The sequence below is a fragment of the Dasypus novemcinctus genome, chromosome 3 (genome assembly GCF_030445035.2).
Source record: "Dasypus novemcinctus isolate mDasNov1 chromosome 3, mDasNov1.1.hap2, whole genome shotgun sequence".
Lineage (NCBI taxonomy): Eukaryota > Metazoa > Chordata > Mammalia > Cingulata > Dasypodidae > Dasypus > Dasypus novemcinctus.
The window spans coordinates 59562904-59585616 of NC_080675.1; the positions used below are offsets into that span (position 1 = coordinate 59562904).

The 22713-nt window shown below is 38.0% G+C and overlaps 1 long non-coding RNA gene across 1 annotated transcript; it reads left to right on the forward strand.

Moving 5' to 3' along the window:
• The first annotated feature begins 13096 nt into the window (after positions 1-13096).
• LOC139438658 (uncharacterized) lies at positions 13097-22710 on the forward strand. The gene is made up of 2 exons (XR_011648341.1): positions 13097-13723; positions 21455-22710. It is a non-coding gene; the product is annotated as an uncharacterized lncRNA (long non-coding RNA).
• Positions 22711-22713: the final 3 nt, after the last annotated feature.

The window sequence follows — 22713 nt, forward strand, 5'->3', positions numbered from 1 at the left end:
GAAATAAATGCTCACATCTATGACCAATTGATTCTTGACAAGGGCACTAAGGCCACTCAATGGGGAAAGAACAGTTTCTTCAACAAATGTTGCTGGGAAAACTGAAAATCCACAGGTAAAATACCCCTATCTCATACTATATGCAAATACTAATTAAAAATGATTTGAAAACTTAATATAAGAATGAAAACTGTAAACTCCTAGAAGAAAACATTTGGGAATTTCTTCAGGATTCTGTAATAGTCAATAGACTCTTAGGCATTACATGAAAAGCATGAGGAACAAAAGAAAAAATAGATAAATGGGACTTCATCAAAATTAAAAACTTTTGTGCATCAAAGAATATTATTAAGAAATTGAAAAGACAACCTAGAGAATAGGAGAAATTTTTGGAAACCGTAAATCTGGTAAAAGTTTAATATCCAGAATATACAAAGAATTGCTACAATTCAACAACAAAAAGACAAATTTAAAAAATGGGCAAAGGATTTTATTTATTTTTATTTTAATTTTTTTAATTTTTTAAATTGATTTTGTAAAAATATTACATTACAAAAAAATATATGAGGACCCCTTCAACCCCACCACCCCCACCCCACCACTCCCCCCCCAGCAACACTCATTCCCATCATCATGACACATCCGTTGCATTTGGTAAGTATGTCTCTGGGCACCTCTGCACCTCATGGTCAATGGTCCACATCATGGCCCATACTCTCCCCCATTCCATCCAGTGGGCCCTGTGAGGATTTATAATGTCTGGTGATTGCCCCTGAAGCACCATCCAGGGCAGCTCCAAGTCCCTAAGACACCTCCACATATCGTCTCTTCCTGCCATTCCCCATACCCATTAGACACCATGTCCACTTTTCCCACTCCAATGCCACCTTTTCTCTGTGGACATTGGATTGGTTGTGTCCATTGTACCTCTATGTCAAGAGGAGGCTCAGATTCCTCATGGATACTGGATGCAATCCTCACATTTCTCCAAAGGAGATTTTTAAATATCCAATAAGCACATGGAAGATGTTCATCATCATTAACCATCAGGGAAATGCAAATCAAAAGCACAATGAGATACCACTTCATACCCACTAGGAAAGCTATTATTATTATTTTTAATCAGAAAATAACAAGTTCTGGCAAGAATGTAGAGTAATAGGGATCCTAGTGCTTGGTTGGTGGGACTGTAAAATGGTCCAGCCACTGTGAAAAACAATTTGGCAGTTCCTAAGAAAGTTAAGTGTAGAATTACTATATGATCCTGCAATCCCACTGCTAGGTATATACCCAATAGAATTGAAAGCAGAGACGGACAGATGTTTGCATACTTACACTCAAAGCAGAAATATTCACAATAGCTAAAAGTTGAAAGCAGCCCAAAGGCCTATCAACAGTTGAATGGATGGAAATGTGGTATACACATACAATGGAATAAAATTCCTAAAATGGAGTGAAGTTCCAATACATGCTACAACATGGATGAACTTGAAGACATCATGCTGCGTGAAAGAAGCTAGACACATAAGGACAACTATTGTATGCTCTCACTTAGATGAAGTAATTAGAATATGAAAATTCAGAGCATCTGAAATTAGAATACAGTTTACCTGGGGCAGTGGGGGAGATGGGGAATGGGGTATTAATGCTTAATTGATACAGAGTTTCTACTTGAGGTGATGGAAAAGTTTTGGCAATTGATAGTGTTGATGGTAGCACAACATTATGAATGTAATTAACACCACTGAATTTTATACTTGAATGTGGTTAAAACGGGATATTTTGTGTTTCATATATGTTACCACAGTACAATTTTAAAAACAAACCATAGAACTTTACAACACAAAGAGTGGACCCTAATGTAAACTATGGGCTTCAGTTAACAATATAATAATAACAATCTTATTTCACCAGTTATAACAAAGGTACTACTCTAATGCAAAATGTTAATAGGAAAAACTGCTTGAGTGGAACTGGGGAGCTGGGTATATATGAACCCTGTACTTACTGCATGGTTTTTATGTAAACTTACAACTGGCCTAAATTTTTTAAAAAAATACAAAATAAATTGAAAAGAAAACATATCAACATGGAAAGTTGGAGAACTTTATGTAAAATAAGTAGATAAAACAGCACAGTATGATCTCATTTTGGTAAAATAGTCACACACATGCATAAATGTCTGGAAGGAAATGCGCGAAGGTGTTAGCAGTGGTAATTTCTAGGTGGTAGGAATATGGTGATTGATTTCATTTTTGTTCCTCTGGCATAGGATGGTAACTTTCTATAAGGCACCTATACATGTTAGTAATAAGAAGAACAAGAATACGAATAATGAGTAAGAGTTGGAAAGTACAAAGATGAATGAGGCGGCCCCTATGGCAGGTAGTGAAGCATACCACTTTGGGCCTGTTTTCCACAGCCATGGTGGTAGTCCAGGATCCTTGACCTTTATTTCATCCATTGTAATGTTCTCAATCAAGGGAATTTGCTGAGCAAGATACCCCCAACGGAAGAATTTTATGGGCCAATTTCCACCTCTGGAGTCCATGAGAAATATCTCTCTCCTCTGTTCCTCTACCTACGATCTCAGAAAGCTACTAGGACTTTTTATTATCAAAAATTTTCATTATTCAGATCAAGAACACAGAAGAAAAGTTTCCAGACTCCTGCCATTCCATCCTACGTTGCTAATGTTGCTGTCTGAGTATATAAAGGTGGAGGTAAAATAAATACTTTTAAGAAAGCTGGAGATCGCAACTTTTTCTTGGTTCAAAGTAGCTTTGAGGAAAAACTGGGTTATAAAATAGATTACACACCTTAATTAGTGTTTTAAAAAGAAACAGATGAGGAAATTTAGAGTGGATCAGAGAGTGACTGAGACTAAACATAAGTCAAGGACTATCCAAATCTAAACCCCATGCTCTTTTTTTTTTTTTTTTTTTTTTTTTGCAATCAGCACAGCAGGAGAAACACATTTCAGACCCCAAAGTGGATCCTTGATCAGTTTTCCTGTTTGGATAGATTCCTAGTTAAACCAACCACAAATCAAAGCTACAAATTCTTTCCTTCTCTTGGCACTCTGTGGAACCCAATGTTACTGGGACAACAAAAACAAAAACAAAAAACAAAAAGCAAACAAAAAAACCTCCAATGCTTTTAATATAATATAATATGATATAATAAAATATAATATAACATAGCATTTTTCTTTAGAATTTCAGATAATAGCTACTAGATTATAGCTACTAGATTATAATTTCATGTCAATAATATTAGAGTTCTGAGAGTAGTTCACATTCTTGATTTTTTCCCTTTTTACCATCTTCCTCTCCAACAGAAGCTCTTCAACTCAATGTGAGAAAGTCTGTGTCATTTAAAAGCACCAATAACAATGAAAATTGAATGATTTATAGCTAGGGATTATCTTCTGTACAATCCTAAGACTAATGAAAATACAACAGATTATCTCTGAAGGTTCTTCAGTTCTAAAATTCTTAACTATTATGAGTGTTACTGGGAAACAGATTTGACTCAATGGATAGAGCATCCGCCTACCACATGGGAGGTCCAGGGTTCAAACACAGGGCCTCCTGACTCATGTGATGACCATGTGCAGTGCTGATGCATGCAAGGAATGCAGTGCCATGCAGGGGTGTCCCCGGCGTAGGGGAGCCCCACGTGCAAGGAGTGTGCCCTGTAAGGAGAGCCACCCAGTGTGAAAAAAGTGCAGCCTGCCCAGGAGTGGTGCCACACACACGGAGAGCTGATGTAGTAAGATGACACAACAAAAAGAGACACAGATTCCTGTTGCCGCTGACAAGAATGTAAGCAGACACAGATCACACAGTGAATGGACACAGAGAGCAGACAACTGCGGGGAAGGGAGGATGGGGAAAGGGAGAGAAATAAAAAATAAATCCTAAAAAAAAAAGTGTTTCTGAGGGAAGCAGATGTGGCTCAGGCAACTGATTTTCCGCCTACCAAATGGGGGGGGTCTATGGTTCAGTTCCGGGTGCCTCCTAAAGAAGATGATGAACTGGCGAGACGGGCAGGGCACAGCAACCTGACACAACAAGATGATGCAACAAGAGACACAAGAAGAAAAATATGAGAGACAAATAAAAGGAAGGAGCAGAGGTTCCTAGTGCCTTCTAAAGAAAACGCACAAGACTGCAAGCTGATGCAACAGGCAGGCGTGGCAAGCTAATACAACAAGATGACACAACCAGAGGCACAAGAAGGAGAAAAAAACATAAAAGAGAACCACAACAAAGCAGGGAACAGAGGTGACTTAAGTTATTAGGTGCCTCCCTCCCACATGAGAGGTCCCAGGTTCAGTTCCTGGTGCCTCCTAAAGATTCAGCACACAGCAAGTGCAAACAACAAGGGGGTGGGGAGAAATAAATAAATAAAATAAATCTTAAGAAAAAAAGATTGTTACTGAGACCAAATAATGGTTCTAATGTACTTTAAGCACTTGTGCTCCCTCTAGAGGGATTTCAGATAATTACATTGCATATATATATGAAAATCCAAGTTGTCCTAGCATCAGTCAAGAATTTTGAGGTTAAATTTTGGTGTCGTTTAAAGATAAAGAACCCACTTGAAAATAATTTGGAAAACTCCAATTTTAATTAAATGTAATTTTTTAAATTATAAAAATTGCAATTCTTCATCATACCACTTTATGATTACTATTTCTAATTTGAAGTATGACCATCCAGTTTTATCGGCTATGTAATACACATAGAATGTTTCATCCTGCTTTTTCCCCTCTTATGATAAGCATTTCCATATAGTAACATTGTCACCATTATATCCATTGAGTAAATCCTAGTAATCCCTCCTATTGCTGGACAGCTGGATTTTTTCCAATTAATTTCTCACAACTACACTTAACATTTTATACATGTGGTATTTCCATATTTGGGGTTATGTTTCCAAGATTGATTCTCAGAAGTGAAATTACTGAATCAAAAAACATGATCTCTCTTTCTGTATCATTTCCCAAGAATGTGAAATCTATGCAATAATGCATAAAAACTCCAATTTCAACAAATCCTCCCACCATTGGGAACTACAGTTTTTTGGTTTTTTTTTTTTTAATGTTTTGATCATTCAGTAAGCAAAAAAAACAAAACAAAACAAAACAAAAACTATCTCATTGTTTTGACACATTTCTTTGACTTTTGGTTAGTCTGAACTTTTTTCCTAGGTTAGGAGTTTTATTTCCTCTGTTGAGAACAATCTGTTCATGATCTTTGCACACTTATTTTGGGGGGACTTAATGTTTTCCTTTATGTGAACTCTTACTATTAGAATCACCACCACCACCACCACTAACTAGCTATTATTTATCAAAAATGTTAAATACTATGCCAAGAACTTTACATAGATTTAATTCTTGCCACAATCCTACAAGAAAAGAAATTGAGGCCCGGACAAACTAAGTCACTTATCCAAGGCTGTTGTGGGAAACTGGCTTACCTGTTTGTTATTGTAAATGTTACACCTGTTAAATGTAGCAGTTGTTAGATGTTGCAGTTACTCCCTGTTATTGTAAATGATGTTGCAGTTCAAATAGCAAACAGCTGCTTGGTAGTTTCCAATAAATAGGAGGTGGAAACTAGGGTCAGGGCTCTCAGTTTCAGAAGCTGTAAGTCCCCTGGCCCCAGGTTTGTCTCCCCTCTTGTGTTTCTACCTTTGTTTCTGCGTTGCCTTCCCTTCGAGCCAACCTATTGTGAGCTGAATGCAGCACAAGGCCATACAGATTGGGACAGGTTACTTTCTACTGCAATCTCTGCCTCAAATAAAGACAATAAGGTATCTTTATAAAGCAAGGTTATTAGCCCTTGCAATATTTTCCCCAGGTTTGCCTGCTATTTTATTTTAGCTTTTATTTATTTTTTGACATATAGAACAGCATATAACACTAAGTGAAGGACATCAGACACAGAGAACTACATATTGTATGATTCCATTTATATAAAATGTAAATATAAATCAACTCATAAAGATGAAATTTGGTTAGTGGTTATGTAGGGCTGAGGAAAGAGTGCTAAGGGATGTGGAGTCTTTCTTTTTGGAGTAATGAAATTGTTCTAAAATTTTTGAGATGATGATTGTAAAACTTTGATTATACACTTTGAATAGATCATATGGTATGTGAATAAGCATCAGTAAAACTACTTAATAAACAAATAAATAATTGTGCAAGAATAGCCAGAAATAGCTGCTATGTACAGCAGGGGAAACAGAGAGATTGAGAGAGGAGGAATTTTCTTGTTTTTTGTCTGTCCATTTTTTATTATTATTGAAATAATGAAAATGCTTTAATAATGATTGAAGTGATAAATGCACAACTATGTGATAATCCCAAATTCCATTGATTGTACACTTTGGATAAATTGCAAGCTTTATTAATATGTATCAATAAAACAGATCTGTTTTTTTTTTTCAAAAAAAGACTTTCAAAATGGCCAATGTATGTGTGAAAAGGTACTCAACCCAGGATGGCTACAAGAAGTCTAGCAATACAATTGTTGATAAAGATGTGGAGCATTAGAAACTATCAACCATTGCTGGTGGCATTGTAAATTGGAAAACACTGTTTATAACACAGCAAATTGGAGATGCTCATATTCTACAACCCTACAAGTCCACTCTTGGTATACACCTCAAAGATGTTCTTACTTATGTCCAACATAATACAAGATAAGAGTCAAAGCAGTGTTATTTGTAATAGACACAACTGGAAACAATCCAAGTGTTCATTGAAAGCAAGTGATACATAATTAAATTGAATATTCTTACACAATTAAAACGTATGAAGGAAGCAGATGTAGCTCAACTGATAGAGCATCCTCCTACCATATAGGAAGTCCAGAGTTTGAACCCAGGGCCTCTTGGCCCATGTGGTGAGCAGGCCCACATGCAGTGCTGCTGCCTGCAAGGAGTGCCATGTCACGCAGGGGTGTCCCCTGTGTAGAGGTGTCCCATGCGCAAGGAGTGCACCCTGCAAGGAGAGCCACCCTGTGAAAAAAGCGCAGCCTGCCCAGGAGTGGCGCCACATGCGTGGAGAGCTGATGCAGCAAGATGACGCAACAAAAAGGAGACACAGATTCCTAGCGCTGCTGAGAATGCAAGCAGACACAGAATACACAGCAAATGGACACAGGAGAGCAGACAATGGGGGGTGGGGGGTGGGAGAGGAGAGAAATACATAAAATAAATCTTTAAAAAATAAAATAAAACATATGAACTACAACTACACATACAATACAGATGAATCTCATAAGCATAATACATAGTAGATGCCATCCAGATCTCCTTTTCCAGGCCAGGGCACCCATCCCCCAGCTCCTGTGAGTACTGGTTGCTAAAGCCTCACAGCCGGCCCTTTCTCTGGAAAATTGCCTTGGACAAAGGGTAGCTGTGTCAATCAAAATTAGCCCCCCTAGTATATCCTAACCAAAGCCTGACTGACATGATGTCACAAGTGGTCAGCTACCAGTTTCAATGAGACCAGCACAGTGGCAGAGTTCATGCTCCAGAGCTGAGACCTCATCCTTGCTTTCTTTACTACCTGCTTTCTTTACTCTCTGTCTCCTGGAAACGTGAACTCAAAAATCACATGCATCTGAAACCATGTCCAACACACTGCACCTAAGGAGTCTGACCAAAGGCATAATGCTAAACTAGAGAAAAAGACCTACCAAAATATATTTATTATCATGTATGCATAAGTGGTAAGATAAGGGAAAGCAAAGCCATTATTATCCCAAAAGTCAGGAGAATGTTTATCTGTGGGAGGAGGGAGGAATTGTAATCGGGGTAGGCACACAGAGGGCTTCGATTCTGTTTCTTGACCTGCATGGTGTTTACATGGATATTCACTTTAGGATTACTATTTATACTGTATATACATGTTTTATGCACTACTTAGTACATACAAATTGATACATTAAAAAAATTCCAAGTAATTAGAGAGGTTTTCTGTTCTTAACCTAAATAAAAATATATTTCCTAATCAAAGAAAACAAACTGATTTCTACTTTCTTAAATTTGTTGAGATTTTCCTTGTAGCCTAGTATACAATCAAGGTTCATAATTATTTCATGTATCATATTTATAAATAAGATACACTATGGAGTTGCAGACAATTTGATATACTTTAACTTAATAGTACTGATTGTATTAGTTACCTATGACTGAAGAACAAATTACCCCCAAATTTAGTGGTTTATTAAAACTTACCTCATGGGCAGCTGGGCCTCCACAAGGCTGCCATCACAGTGTTGGCTGCAGTCATCTAAAGGCTGGATCAGAAGGATCTCCTTACGAGATGACACCCAAGGTTATTGGAGGATTCGGTTTTGTGTGGGTTGTGGGACCGAGGGCTTCAGTTCTTCACTGGCTATTGGCTGGAGGCTTCTCTGAGTTCTTTGCCCTGTATGTATCTTCACAGGGCAGCTCACAGCATGGCGGCTGGAGTCCACTGGTGCAAGAAGGCAGAGGTTTTTTGTAACCGGATCAGGAGTGTAACATCCCAGATGTTTTTGGCCAGATTCCACTCATTTGAAGCAAGTCTCTACATCCAGCCCATACTCAGGGGAAGGGATTATACAAGGGCATGAATACAGGAACAGGAGGCAGGGATCCTTGGGAGTTATCTTAGAAGCTGCCTGACAGAATGACAAAACTCACCAGCTGGCTTCTCCTGGGTTGCTTTAGAGAATCATTAACCTTTTAAATAGCTAAAATCCTGACTGATACTCATCCTGGATTATAGTATACAGAGTTTTGCATGCATAAAGCAGCTGGATCACAAATCAACACCCAGCAGTCAGAGGTTCTATGTTTATGACACTCAGTCTGGGACTTGAATTTCAAATACTGATCATATTCTCTGCCCAGAGCATCATTTTATGTATGGCATGTACCTCTCATAGTCACTCAAGCTTCTTGTTGAATCTCAGTTTGAGCTGCTACAGAGAATAACGGTATACCTTTCTCCAGGTGCCTCTAACGTCCCCAAAATGAATTCTAGGTCTGTATCATAGCCTGTTTTAAAAGAGAGCATCCTGAACATACCCTGAATCTTTGATGAAATTCTATGAGTTCAGAGTGATGTGGCAATAGAAACATAGATTAAAACACATTTCTTTTCATATTTGATCTACCTTTAATTGATGGTGGGGCATAAAAATCTCAAAATTTTAAGTTTTTCCTTTTGTATTTTATTGCCTTGTTAGTTTATCAAAATGGCTCAGTGCTGGAATGTATTCACTAGTGAGTGTATCTATGAACCACATTATTGACTTTTCAACCTCTCTTTACAACTTACTGCCTTAAATTCTACTTTGTCTGATACTGTCTTTTGTTCATATTTGGAGGATAGATAGATTTTTAGCCCAATTTTTCATCTTGTGCTCTTCTAGGGGGTCATTTTACTTTGGGTATGCCACTCATAATCAGTAAATCTTTGAACTTTGTCTTTTTAACAAAATTGAGAACTCTGGGTGGTTTTTAATTTGGGGGCAATGAAAGAAGTCTTTCTCAATTCATGATGAATTGTGCAACTTGGCATATCCTATTTTGTACTAAGAAACTATGTAGGCAAGCTACCAACTTCATTGTTGCCCAGCTGTTTCCACAATGCACCATAATACTATTATTAAACATCATCTAACTCTGATATGACACTGTTCTAAAATGTACACTCCATATTGTAGCACTTCATAATATTTTCCTCCTTATTAGAGAAGCTATGGATTTACAAATAATCAAGTGTAAAATATGGGATTCCCATACACCACTCCACCACCAACACCTTCCTTTGGTGTGGAACATTTATTACCATAGATGATAGCACATTTTTATAATTGTGCTATTAATTAAAGCCCATGATATAACTTAGGGTTTTACTGTTTGTGCAATATAATTCCAAGGATTTTTAAAAATTTTTATTGTTACTATATATATAATCTAACATTTCTCCGTTCAAATCACATTAGATATATATTTCACTGCTGTTAATTGCAAACACAATGTTGTGCTACCATCACCACCATCCATTATCAAAACATTTCCGTAATTCCAAATAGGAAGCCTGTACATTTTAAGCCTTAACTCCCCATTCCCTATCTTTACCCCATCCCCTGGTGACTTATATTCTAGATTCTGACTCAATGAGTTTGTTTGTTCAGATTGCTTCGAATGAGTGAAACCACACATTATACGTCCTTTTCTGTATTCTTATTTCATTCAGCATGATCTTTTCAAGGCTCATTTACATGGCTGCATATATAAAGACTTCATTCCTTTTACAGCTGAATAATATTCCTTTGTATGTATATACCTACCATATTTTATTTATCCACTCATTGGTTGATGGACACTTAGGTTGCTTTTGTCTTTTGGCAGTTGCGAGTAATGCTGTTATGAACATTGGCGTGTAAATATCTGTTTGAGCCCCTGCTTTCAGTTCTTTTGGGTATATACCTAGGAGTTGGTTTGGCAGGTCATATGGTAGTTCTCAGCTTTCTGTTGAAGTGCCAAACTCTCTTCCACAGTGGCTGCAGCATTTTACATTGCCACCAACAATGAATGAGCTATTGCTCTGCATCCTCTCCAATACTTATTTTCCATTTTTTACTAACAGCCATTCTAATGGGTGTGAAATGGTATCTTATTGTGGTTTTGATTTGCATATCCCTGATAACTAATGATATTGAGCATCTTTTCATGTACTTTCTAGCCATTTGTCCATTTGTACATTTTCTGTGGAGGGATGTCTGTTCAAGTTTTTTGCCCATTTTTAAAAACATTGTTTGTCTATTTGTTGTTAAGTTGAAGGGTTTCTTTTTATATACTGGATATTAATCCTTTATCGTATATGCACTTTCCAAATATTTTTCTCCCATTATGTAGGTTGTCTTTTTGTTTTCATATAAAATCCTTTGAGGACAGAATTTTGTTTTTAAATTTTGTTGAAGTCCCATTCATCTATATTTTTCTTTGGTTGCCTGTGCTTTGGGTGTAAAATCTAAGAAACCATTGCCTAACACAAGGTCCTAAAGATACATCCCTATATTTTCTTCTAGGAACTTAATAGTTCTGGCTCTTATATTTAGGTCTTTAATCCATTTTGAGTTGATTTTGTATATGGTACGAGGTAGGGGTCCACCTTCATTCTTTTGCAAATGGAGATCCAGTTTTCTCAATACCACTTGTTGAAGAGACTCTTCTTTCCCAATTAAGCAGTCTCTGCCACCCTTTCAGAAATCAGTTTGCCATAAATGTGAAGGTTGATTTCTGAGCTCTGAATTCTATTCCATTGGTCTATATATCTCTCTTTGTGCCAGTGCCATGCTGTTTTGATTACTGTGGCTTTGTATCAAGTTTAAAATTCAGGAAGTGTGAGTCCTCCAACTTCATTTTTCTTTTTCAAGATGGCTTTTGCTATTCAGAACCACTTACTCTTCCTCATAAATTTAATGATTGACTTTTCCATTATTGCAAAGAAGGTGTTGGAATTTTGATTGGGATTGCATTGAGTGTATAAATTACTTTGGGTAGTATTGACATTTTAATGATATTTAGTCTTCCAATCCATGAAAACAGAATATCTTCCATTTATTTAGGTCTTCCTTAATTTCTTGTAGCAATGTTTTGTAGTTTTCTGTGTACAAGATCTTTATATCCTTGGTTAGATTTATTACTAGATATTTGATTCTTTTAGGTGTTATTGTGAAGTGAAATTTGTTCTTGAGTTCTTGTTCTGCTTGTTATTTGCTTATATATACAAACACTACTGTTTTTGGGGTGTTGATCTTTCACTCTGCTACTTTACTGAATTCATGTATTAGCTCTAAGAGCTTTGTTTGGGATTTTTAAGGATTTTCTATATGTAGAATCATATCATCTGCAAATAGGGGAAGTTTTACTTCTTCCTTTACAATTTGGATGCCCTTTTTTTTCTTGCCTAATTGCTCTGGTAAGAACTTTCAGTACAATTTTGAATAATAGTGGTGACAGTGGGCATACTTGTCTTGTTCCTGATCTTACAGGGAAAGCTTTTAGCTTTTCAGCATTAAGTAGGATTTTCATATATGTCCTTTATCATGTTGAGGAAGTTTCTTTCTATTCCTATTTTTCGAAGTGTTTTTTCAAGAAATGGTGCTTATTTTGTGAAATGGCTTTTCTGCACCAGTTGAGTTATTCATGTGCTTTCCCCCTCATTCTGTTAATGTGGTGTATTATATTATTTAAGTTTCTTACATTGAGCCAAGCTTGCATACCAGGGATAAATCCCACTTGATCATGGTACATAATTCTTTCACTGTGCTCTTGGATTCTGTTTGGTAATATTTTGATAAGGATTTTTGCATCTATATTCATAAGAGACATTGCTTGGAAATATTTTTCTTTTGGTATCTTTATCTGGCTTTGATATGAGGTTGATGTTGGACTTGTAGAATGATAAAGGGCGTATTCCCGCCTCTTAAATTTTTTGGAAGAGCTTGAGCAGAATTGGAGTCAGTCTTCTTGGAATATCTAGTAGAATTGACCTGGAATTCTTTGTTGGGAGGTTTTGTCTTTTTTACCAAATCAATTTTATTGATATATATTAATAAAGCATACAATTTTTCCAAAGTGTATAATCAGCAATATTTGGTATAATCACATAGTTGTGTGTTCACTGCTTCAATCATTACTAAAGCATTTTCATTATTTTAATAATGATGAAGATAAACAAAAAAACAAACAAACAAGAAAATTCCTCACCTCGCAATCTCTTTGTTTCCCCCGCTGTACATAGCAGCTATTTCTAGCTATTCTTGCATAATTATTTATTTGTTTATTGGCAGTTTTGTTGATGCATATTCATATACCATATGGTCTATTCAAAGTGTATAATCAATGGCTTTTAGTATACTCACAATGTTGCATATTTATCATCTCAAAAATTTTAGAACAATTTCATTACTCCAAAAAGAAAGACTCCGGCGGGGGAGTCGGGCCGGGGCGAGGCCCGACGCCGGGGCGGGGCTGAGGGCGGCCCCGCGGGCCTCGGCCTCGCCGTCGCCCCGGCCTGCGCGCGCGCTCCCCGCGGCCTGCCCGCGGCTCCCGCCCCGCGACGGCGCTCACACCCTCGGCCGAGGCGCTGCGGACGGGCGCGAGCAGCCGCCGGCCTGACCGGGGCCGAGTGCCGGGCGGGGCCCCTGCGCCCGCCCCCGCGGGCCGCCCGCTTTGTTGGGTCACGGGCCTCGCCCCGCGCTCGCCGTTCGCCCCCCGCCCGGGGCCGCGCCGAGGCCGGGCCCGGCCGCCGCCGACAAAGCCCGGGCGGGTCTCCCTCGCCCGGCCGGCTGCGACCTCAGATCCCCGTCCCGCCCACCCCGAGCCGGCCGCGGGGGCAGCCCGGCCTCACCCGGCCTCTGTCCGGACCGAGCCGGGGTGCGACCCGTTTGCAAAGAGAAGCGCGCCGCCCGCCTCTCGGGGCTGTTGGGATTGGATGAGCAGAGTGAGAGAACCGACTGAGGCCCGGATATCCAGGAGAATGCTCTTATGAAAATTTCAGCTGATACTCTCAAAATGAGGAGGATTTGGAAATTCACAAACTATCAGCAGAAGCCAGCTCCAAAGTACTCAAAACTTGGAAGTTCCTTCCGTGCTACAGCGCTTGCCCTGTGGACACCTTCCACCGTAGCAATCCTTGGTAGGAGGAGGAAAGATGTGGTCCTTTATCTAACTGGTAATTTCACTGCAACAACACAGAAGCTACAGCGCACAAGCTTTGCTTCAGCCCCGGTGCAGACATCACGCCCACACGCACAAATAACTTTTGACGACCTGCCCAGTGAAGCCAGACTTAGCCAATTCTCAGTGATGGTGATAAACTAGAAGTTACGTACCAAGTGTGAGCCTAGGATGACTGATTCCTGTCCAGGATAGCTAGCCCTTGCATGCCTATTATCTTGTTACTCTGCGAAGAGCAGCAAAAGAGGAGAGTCTGTTATATTTTTCCATTATATTCAAGCCTATGCATTACAGATTACCACAGATCCCTTGAAGCAGTATGTTTCTTAGATATTTCAATTCTTATTTGTAGGTCAGTATGTGGGGTTTTTTGTCTTTTGTTTTTGGCTTTTTTTTAGGAGGTACTGGGGATTGAACCCAGCACCTCATAAAGGGAAGCAGCTACTCAACCCGCTCCCCAGTGAGAGCTGGGGTTTTTTTGTTTGTTTTCTTGCTTTGTTGTTGTTGTTGTTTGCTTTTTTTTTGTAGGTCCTGGTGATCCAAGCCTGGACTTGTACATGGAAAGCAGGTGCTAAACCACTTGAGCTACGTCTGCTCTCCAGCACATGGTTTTAGTTTTTTGTTTTGTTTCATTTTGTTTTTCTGCTTCTATCATTTATTTGTGTTTACATTTTGTATAGATGGAGTCCAACAGAGTATAGTACTATTTGTCTAGTTTCTTTCACTTAGCATACTTCTTTTTTTTAAACCATTAATAGAAGATTATTAATACATTACCATATAGACACTACTGTCCATAGTTTGCTTTGGTTGTATCTTTCAGCACCTGTTTTTTATGTGTCATTTTTTTCTCAATCTCTGCCCTTTTTCAAAGGTGATGCATGGTTTTTAAAACAGCATTTACTGTGTAAACTAGCACTCTGTTCCCTCCTTATAAATAATGATATTTACACAAAGAACAATCATTGCTCTAAGTCCCTTTGCCCCAGTTTCCCTTACAGTGGCCTGTGGATGCCAGAGACTGAGTGGTGTCTAGTGGTCAGAGCAGAGCCCAAGGTCTGAATTCTTATCCTGTTCTGCTACTGAAATCTGTTAAACAGGGGGAGGGTCTCAAATCCATTTTTAACAAAAATATCATCCAGCTATGTGGCTACTAAAGCCTAAATTATATGAATAAGATTTCTTCCAAAATGATAAAAAAAAAAAAAAAAAAAAAAAAAAAGAAAGACTCCACACCCCTTAGCATTCTTCTTCAGCCCTACATAACCACTAATCGAATTTCATCTTTATGAATTGGTTTATATTTACATTTTATATAAATGGAATCATACAATATGTAGTACTCTGTGTCTGGTCTTCTCTTAGTATGTGGGTTTTTTGTTTTTTTTTTTTTGCCTGATATGAACATTTGGTAGTATTAACCTGCATTTGTTCAGTTTCAAAGAAAAATGGCCTGATATATGCAATTTTACCCATATTCATATTTCACATAATATATTTAGTTCATAATAGGACAATCCTCCAGTATTTGTCCTTTTGTGTCTGACTTGCTTCACTCAACATAATGCCCTCCAGGTTCATCCATGTTGTCATATGTTTTACAACTTTATTTCTTCTTACTGCTCATAATATTCCATCATGTGTATACTCCACAATTTGTTTATCCATTCATCAGTTGATGGACACCTGGGTTGTTTCCAACTTTTGACTATTGTGAATAACGCTGCTATGAACACTGGTGTGCAGATGTCAATTCGTGCTGCTGCTCTCAGTACTTCGGGTATATATACATTAACAATGGTATTGCCGGGTCTCATGGCAAGTCTGTATTCAACTTTCTTAGGTGGGAGGTTTTTTATTACTATTCAGTTTCTCTACAGTAATAGGCTTGTTAGGATCTTCTATTTCTTCTTGAGTCAGTGTAGGTAGTTTGTGTGTTTCTAAGAATTAGCCCATTTCATCTAGGTTATCTAACTTATTGGCATACAGTTGTTCATAGTGTCCACTTATGACCCATTTAATTCAGCAGGGTCAGTAGAAATGTCCCCCTTTCTATTTCTGATTTTCATTATTTGTATCCTTTCTATGTTTTTCTTTGTCAATCTAGCTTAATCTTAGTCGATTTTCTCGATCTTTTCAAAGAACCAACTTTTGGTTTCATTAATTCTCCCTGTATTTTTTCCCCATTTCATTTATCTCCACTCTAATCTTTGTTATTTCCTTCCTTCTGCTTGTTTGGATTTAGTTTGCTCCTCTTTTCCTAGTTCTTCCAGATTTGAAGTTAGGTCTCTGATTTAAAGTCTTTCTTCTTTGTTTTAATGCAATCATGTAGAGCTATAAATTTCCCTCTTAGCACTGCTTTCCCTGCATCCCATTAGTTTTGGTATTCTGTACGTTCATTTTCATTTCCCTAAATATATTTCTGAATTTAGTTTCTGATTTCCTCTTTAATCCATTGGTTGTTCAAGTGTAAATTGTTTTATTTCCACATAGTTATGAATTTTCCCTTTCTCCATCTGTTATTGATGTCTAGCTTCATTCCATTGTGATCAGAGAATACACATTGTATGATTTCAATATTTTTAAATTTATTGAGACTTGTTTTGTGACCCAACATATGGTCTATCCTGGAGAATGATCCATGTGCACTGAGAAGAATGTGTATTCTATCTTCCTTGGTGAAGTGTTCTGTATATATATCTGCTATATCTGGTTGGTTTGGAGTATTGTTTAAGTCATGCACTTTCTTACTGATCTTCTAACTAGATGTTCCATCCATTATTGCCATGGTGTGTTTAATTCTCTTGCTATTAATGTAGAACCATCATTTTCTGCCTTCTAATCCATTATTATTTTCTTCATATATACGAAGCAAATAACAAACACTGGTAGGTACATATATACTTATAATTTTTAAATATTCTTATTGAATTGTCCCCTTTATCAGTATGTAATGTCCATCTTTGTCCCTCCTGTTCTTGGTAAAGTCTATTTTATCCAATATTAGCATAGCACCCCTGCTTTCTTCTGGTTACTACTCACACAGTATATTTTTTTCTATCCTTTCACTGTCAACCTACTTGTATCTTTGAATTTAGTGTGAGTCTTTTACAGACAGTATATAGATAGGTTGTCCTTTTTTAATCCATTCTACCAATCTCTGCCTTTTGAATAGAGAGTTTAATTCATTTACATTTAAAGTTGCAGCTGATAATACAAGTCTTTCTTCTGCCATTCTGCTATTTAACCTTTGTAAGTCTTATATTTTTGATCCTTAACTTCCATTAAAACCTACTTTTATATTTTTCACTTTCTTGTGTTGTACAATATTGAGTGCCTTCTCATTTCTATGTGGATATATTTTTCATCTGTTTTCCTTGTGGTTACCATAAATTAAAATTTAACATCCTAAATATATAACAATTACACTTGGTTTGATACCAACTTAACTTCAGCAGCATGTACATATACTTTTCCAATACCCCTCTATCCACTCACCACTTTTTTTGTATCTGTTACCACTTGCATCTTTGTACATCATATATCCAGAAACCTAGATTTATCATTACTTTTTATGCATCTGCATTTTAGCACCTGTAAGAAGTAAGAAGTGGAGTTACCAAACAATATAATACAATATACCAAACAATATAATACAATAGTACTGGCATCTATGATTACCGAAATGGTTACCTTTACTGTAGTTCTTTATTTCTTTATGCTGCTTTGAACTACTGTCTAGTATCCTGACATGTCAGTCTGAAAAATTCCCTTTAGCATTACTTACAGGTCAGATTTAGTGGTGATGTACACTCTTAGCTTTTGTTTATCTTTGAATGCTTACTCTCCCCTTCATTTTTGAAAAAGAGTCTCACCAGATATAAAATTCTTGGCTGGCAGTTGTTTTCCTTCAGCACTTTACTTATTTCAACCTACTGCTTTTTTGCCTCCATGTTTTTTTGATAAGAAGTTGGTGCTCAATCTTATGGGGATTACCTTGTATATAATATGTTGCTTTTCTCTTGCAACTTTCAGAACTCTCTCTTTGTCAATTGTATTTGATAGTGTAATCAATAAATGACAGGTTGTATTTTTCTTCATGTTTCTCTTTCTGGTATTCTCTGAGGGTCATGTCTTTTGCCAAGTTTGGGAAGTTCTCGGTTATTATTTCTTTGAATATTCCTTCTGCACCTTTCTCTTTCTTCTCTTTCTGGGACTCCCATAATGTTTATATTGGTGTACTTGACAGTGTTGCATAGCTGTGTTAGGTTATTTTTGTTTTCAATATTTATTTTCTTTTTGCTTCTCAACCTGACTCATTTCATGTGTCTTGTCTTCAAGTTCACTGATTCTTTCTACAGCCAGCTCCATTCTGCTCTTGAAACCCTCCTGGGCAATTTTCATTGCAGTTATTGTGGTCTTCAACAGTAGTTCTGTTTGGGACTTTTCTTAAATTTCTTTCATTTTACTTAGATTTTCATATTGTTCATTCATTGTTTTCCTGATATCCTGTAGTTCTTTCTCTGTATTTTCCTTCATCTCCTTAAGAAGCATTTTTAAGATAATTTTTTAAAAGGCTTTGTTTGGTATGTCCACATTCTCATCTTCTTAACTGGTGTTTTCTGGATTTTTATCCTCTTCTTTTGAATAGGCCATCATTTCCTATTTCTCTTGCACTCTTTTGTTGCACATTGTACCATTTAATATTTTAAAATGTGAACAATTCTGGAATTTTTTCCCTGGTGTGCCTGTTTCCTGATTTTGTAACCAGCTGATGATAAGACAGAGATTTTCTTCAGCTTCAGGCTTCCTATCAGAAAGGTCTGCTAAGGTGAATGCATTGTGCAGGGTTTCCCTGTCTTTCTGGGTCTCTGTCTTGTCCTAGGCCTTCGCTCGTTATTTGTTTGAAGTTCCCTGTTTTATAGGAGTTTGGTTGTCCCCTCGGTTTCCTATGGGGCAAACTTTCCTTTCCCAGGTCTCTGGAGCTGCAAGCCTTTGTCTCAGACTGTCTGTCTCTATAGTTTTTCACACTCTTTTCATTGTCTTATTATATCAGGAAGAGTGCCAAAAACTTCTCTGATGGCTCTCCAAAAGCTGAGATTTCCTGGCCTCTTGAATAAATGGAACCCTTCTGCTACCTTTTCCTGTAGCTCTGAGAAAGGCCTGTCTTTACATTTCCATCACCTCCATCCCTGTCTAGGAAGGGTAAAACAATGGTTGCTGCTGTCTTTATCCAGGTCAGGGTGAATCAATAGCTGTCCTCAGAGCCAGAACCCAGCGATCTGAATTTGTTAATCAAAAATCATGGCAGCATGCACACCCCTATTCTTGTGGAAGAGCATTTTTATGGCCCTTTCTTTCAGAAGCTGCTGCTCAGGGACTGGATCCAGTGGCTACCTTCCACAAGAGTATGGGAATGGGTGCAAGTAGCCAACTCCTGGAGAGAGCAATTTATAGTTCTTTATCATAATTTATCAGCCTCTTCCTCCCACTCTTCCATGGATATTCCACAGTGTTCTTCTGGTCTCCAAAGTTTCAACATAGTCATTTCAGACAGTTCCCGTCTATTTAATAGTTGTTTGGGTGGAAGTATTGAGTCCTGGAACTCCCTGCTCTGCCCTCTTCCCCAGAAGACCCCACTTGTAATATGTTGACTACCTTTTATTATTTTTAACTTAGAGTAGAATCTAAGTAGTCTTTATGGGTATAAAAATCATTATAAGTTCCCACAAGCATCACTTAAAATATATTTTCTTATCAGATTTGACTCATTGCTTTTAGCTCAAGTGCAAAAAAATTTATCAAGTTTATTTCCCCCTATATTTGATTTCATGCATTCTGTAATCAGAGCATAATGAATTCTAAACACCTTCACTACAAATATTGTTAAGACTGAACTGACTCCTGCCTGCTTTCATGCACCTTCATAACTGGAAGGTTGAAATGTTTACTTCACTGTTATCAGGGGAGAGCTGTCAATTTGTTTCTATGAATTAGACAATTGTGGAAAGGCAGGGAAAGTAAACCCTAATTCTAGAGTCTTCCCTGACTGTGACCTCAGCTTTCAATACCTAAAGACCCTATTGAGAATACCTAGAACAGTAATCCTGGCCTAGCTCGGAGTAATTATAAGAGAAGGGGTGGGGCAATGGAAGAACCCTTATCATTGATGTAAAGGCAGTGCCACCAGAGGTTCTGAGGGATGAGAGAGGGAAGAATAAGTGTAACATGGGGGCATTTTTGGAACATTGAATTTGTCCTACATGACACTGAAGTGATGGATATAGGCCATTGTATATTTTGTCATAACATACAAAATTGTGTCAGACAGAGAAACTGTTATGTAAACTGTAGTCCATAGTTACCTGCAGTGCTTCAATATGGGTTCATCAATTGAAACAAATGTATCACACTAATGAAAGATGTTGTTAATATGTGAAAGTGTGGGAAGGGGAGGGAGTGGGACATGTGGGAATCCCTTACAGTTTTTATGTAACACTTACGTAATCTAAAGCTTCTTTAAAAGTAAAAAATTAATTATAAAAAAAGAGAAGGCATGGAACAATCTGCTCCTTTGCCCTTATTAGCTGTTTTAACAATGTTAAAATTGCCTAATTAAAAAAAAAACTTTAAATATTGTTAATTTAAGCTCATTTAGCCTTGCTATTTCCCAGAGAACACAGAAAGATTTATGTTAACCTCTATATTGTCTATGATAGCAGGAAAAATATGAAGCAATATTTTCTCCAGCTGTTATTTTCAGCTGTAGCTATTATTTTCACCTAAGAGAAAAATCCTTATATTTTGGGAATAATGGAAGATTCCTTATCAGATACAGAGGATTACCTGCAACAGAAAAGCTCCGAGAACCAGAGTTTAAACGAACCTTATGTATGGAGTCTATTGCATATTTTCTTTCCTTTCCTCCCTCCCTTCCTTCCTATTTTGCATTTTTCTGTGTTTTGCACAGAAATGGTTCTCAAACTTTAACAAGCATCAGAATCACCAGGAGGACTTGTTAAACCACAGATTGCTGGCCCCACCCCCAGCGGTTCTGATTCAGTACATTTGCCAAGGGGGCAGAGACTTTGCATTTCTAACAATTTTCTAAGTGATAATGAGTTCCCAGGTGGTGCTGATGCTGCTTGTTGGGGGGACCTTCCTTTGAGAAGCACTGTCTGGAGAATGAAGAGCTTCAGTTAAATGAGCAGGTGGAGGAGAACGTTGTGTGGCTGGTGAGTGTCTGGAATCATCCAAGAGGTGGATGGTATTCGTGGGAGATCTTCTCCTAAAGTTCCGGGAACACCTGGTCAAGTCAGTCCTCACAGTTAGAACTTCTTTAACTTGGTGAGAGAGTATATAACTAAAATACAGATAACCAAGAAATTTCATATGAGTCAGTAGCTGCAGTCTTCTGTCCAGGTAAACTGGGAAGGTTAAAAAAAAAAAAGGTAGGAACACTGACTTTTTCAGAATTTCTTTTTTTCCTTTCCCAATGTTTTCCTGAGTGTACTGAAACTAAGAAGCAAAAAATGGCTAAATATATGCAGCTGAAAGAAGAAAAAAAGGCATGGCTGATTCATAATTGAAATCCTTTCAGCTCTACCTACTAAAAAGTTGTACATTTCGTCACTCCGTCTCCACTACTTGAATTCAGTTGTTTCCTGTCTTTTTCTCTCCCTTGCTACAGGGTACTCCAGGGCCTGCATAAATGTTGCAATTATGCTCCCTCCAAGTAGGAAGATCATAACAGAGGGCCACTTCCTCTGAGCTGATCAGCTCACAGCAAGTCAGAGCTGGGACTGTATCTTACCCCCAATCACTTCCTCAGCTGGGCGCTGTGGTCCACTGCAAAGACTGCTCAGCTGCGCAAGAGCAGCCTGGAGGACAGAAACATCAAGCCATAGATGACTGTCAGACCTTGAGACCTAATGGAGTTGGTCCCTGCTGGGCTTCAGAATTGTTTGGAACCTATGACCCCTGTTTTCCTGCCTGTTTCTCCCCTCTAGATGGAGAATGTTTATCCTGTGCCTGTCCCTCCAGTGTATTTTGGAAGCAGAAACACCACATTTGTAATCAGTTTTGATGAGACTTTGTACTCGGCATTGCTACTGAAATTACTTAAGGCTTTGGGATGTTGTGGTGGAAAAAATGTACTTTGCATGTGGGAAGAACATATCTTTTTGGGGTCCAAAGGGTGGGGATGCCCCCACAAAAGGCATGTTCGGGTCCCAATCCCTGGTCCAGTGGGTGTGAATCCACCTGTAATTAGGACCTTAGAAGATTTTATTGGGTAAGACATTTCCAAACTGACTGAAGGTGGGCATTAATCCAATATGGCTGAAGTCCTTAAAAGCAAAGGAAATTGGACAAGGGAAGGGAGCCACAGAGCAGTCGGAAGCTGGAAGATCAAAGAGAACATGCCACCATGTACATTGCCAAGTGATGGAAAAGCCGAGGATGGCTGGCAGACAGGCTCAGGATGCTAGTCTTCAACGAGAAATCATCACCGTGTTGATGCTTTCATTTTAGACTTCTCCTAGCCTCTGACAGCCCCAGGATGCCACAGTCTTCAAGGAGAAAGCATCATTTGTTGATGCCTTCATTTTAGACTTCTGGCCTCGAACTGGTGAACTAATAATTCCCATTGTTTAAGCCAACCCGTTACATGGTATTCATTTTAACAGCTGGGAAACTAGAACAGATGGTATATCTACATATTGTATGAAATTAGAGAGAGCCAATTAAGTCCTTGTATAAACCAACTCAAACTTGTTTAAAGCAATATAAGAGCTAACAAAATAGTATATAGAAATACACATTATGAAATTGCTAGAAAATATAGCCAGCAACTGTTGACTCAAATTCAAAAACGAGCATTTTTTTTAATTTGAAGAAAAATAATTTCCTCTGCAAAATATTAAAAAAATTATATTTATTGATTTATTT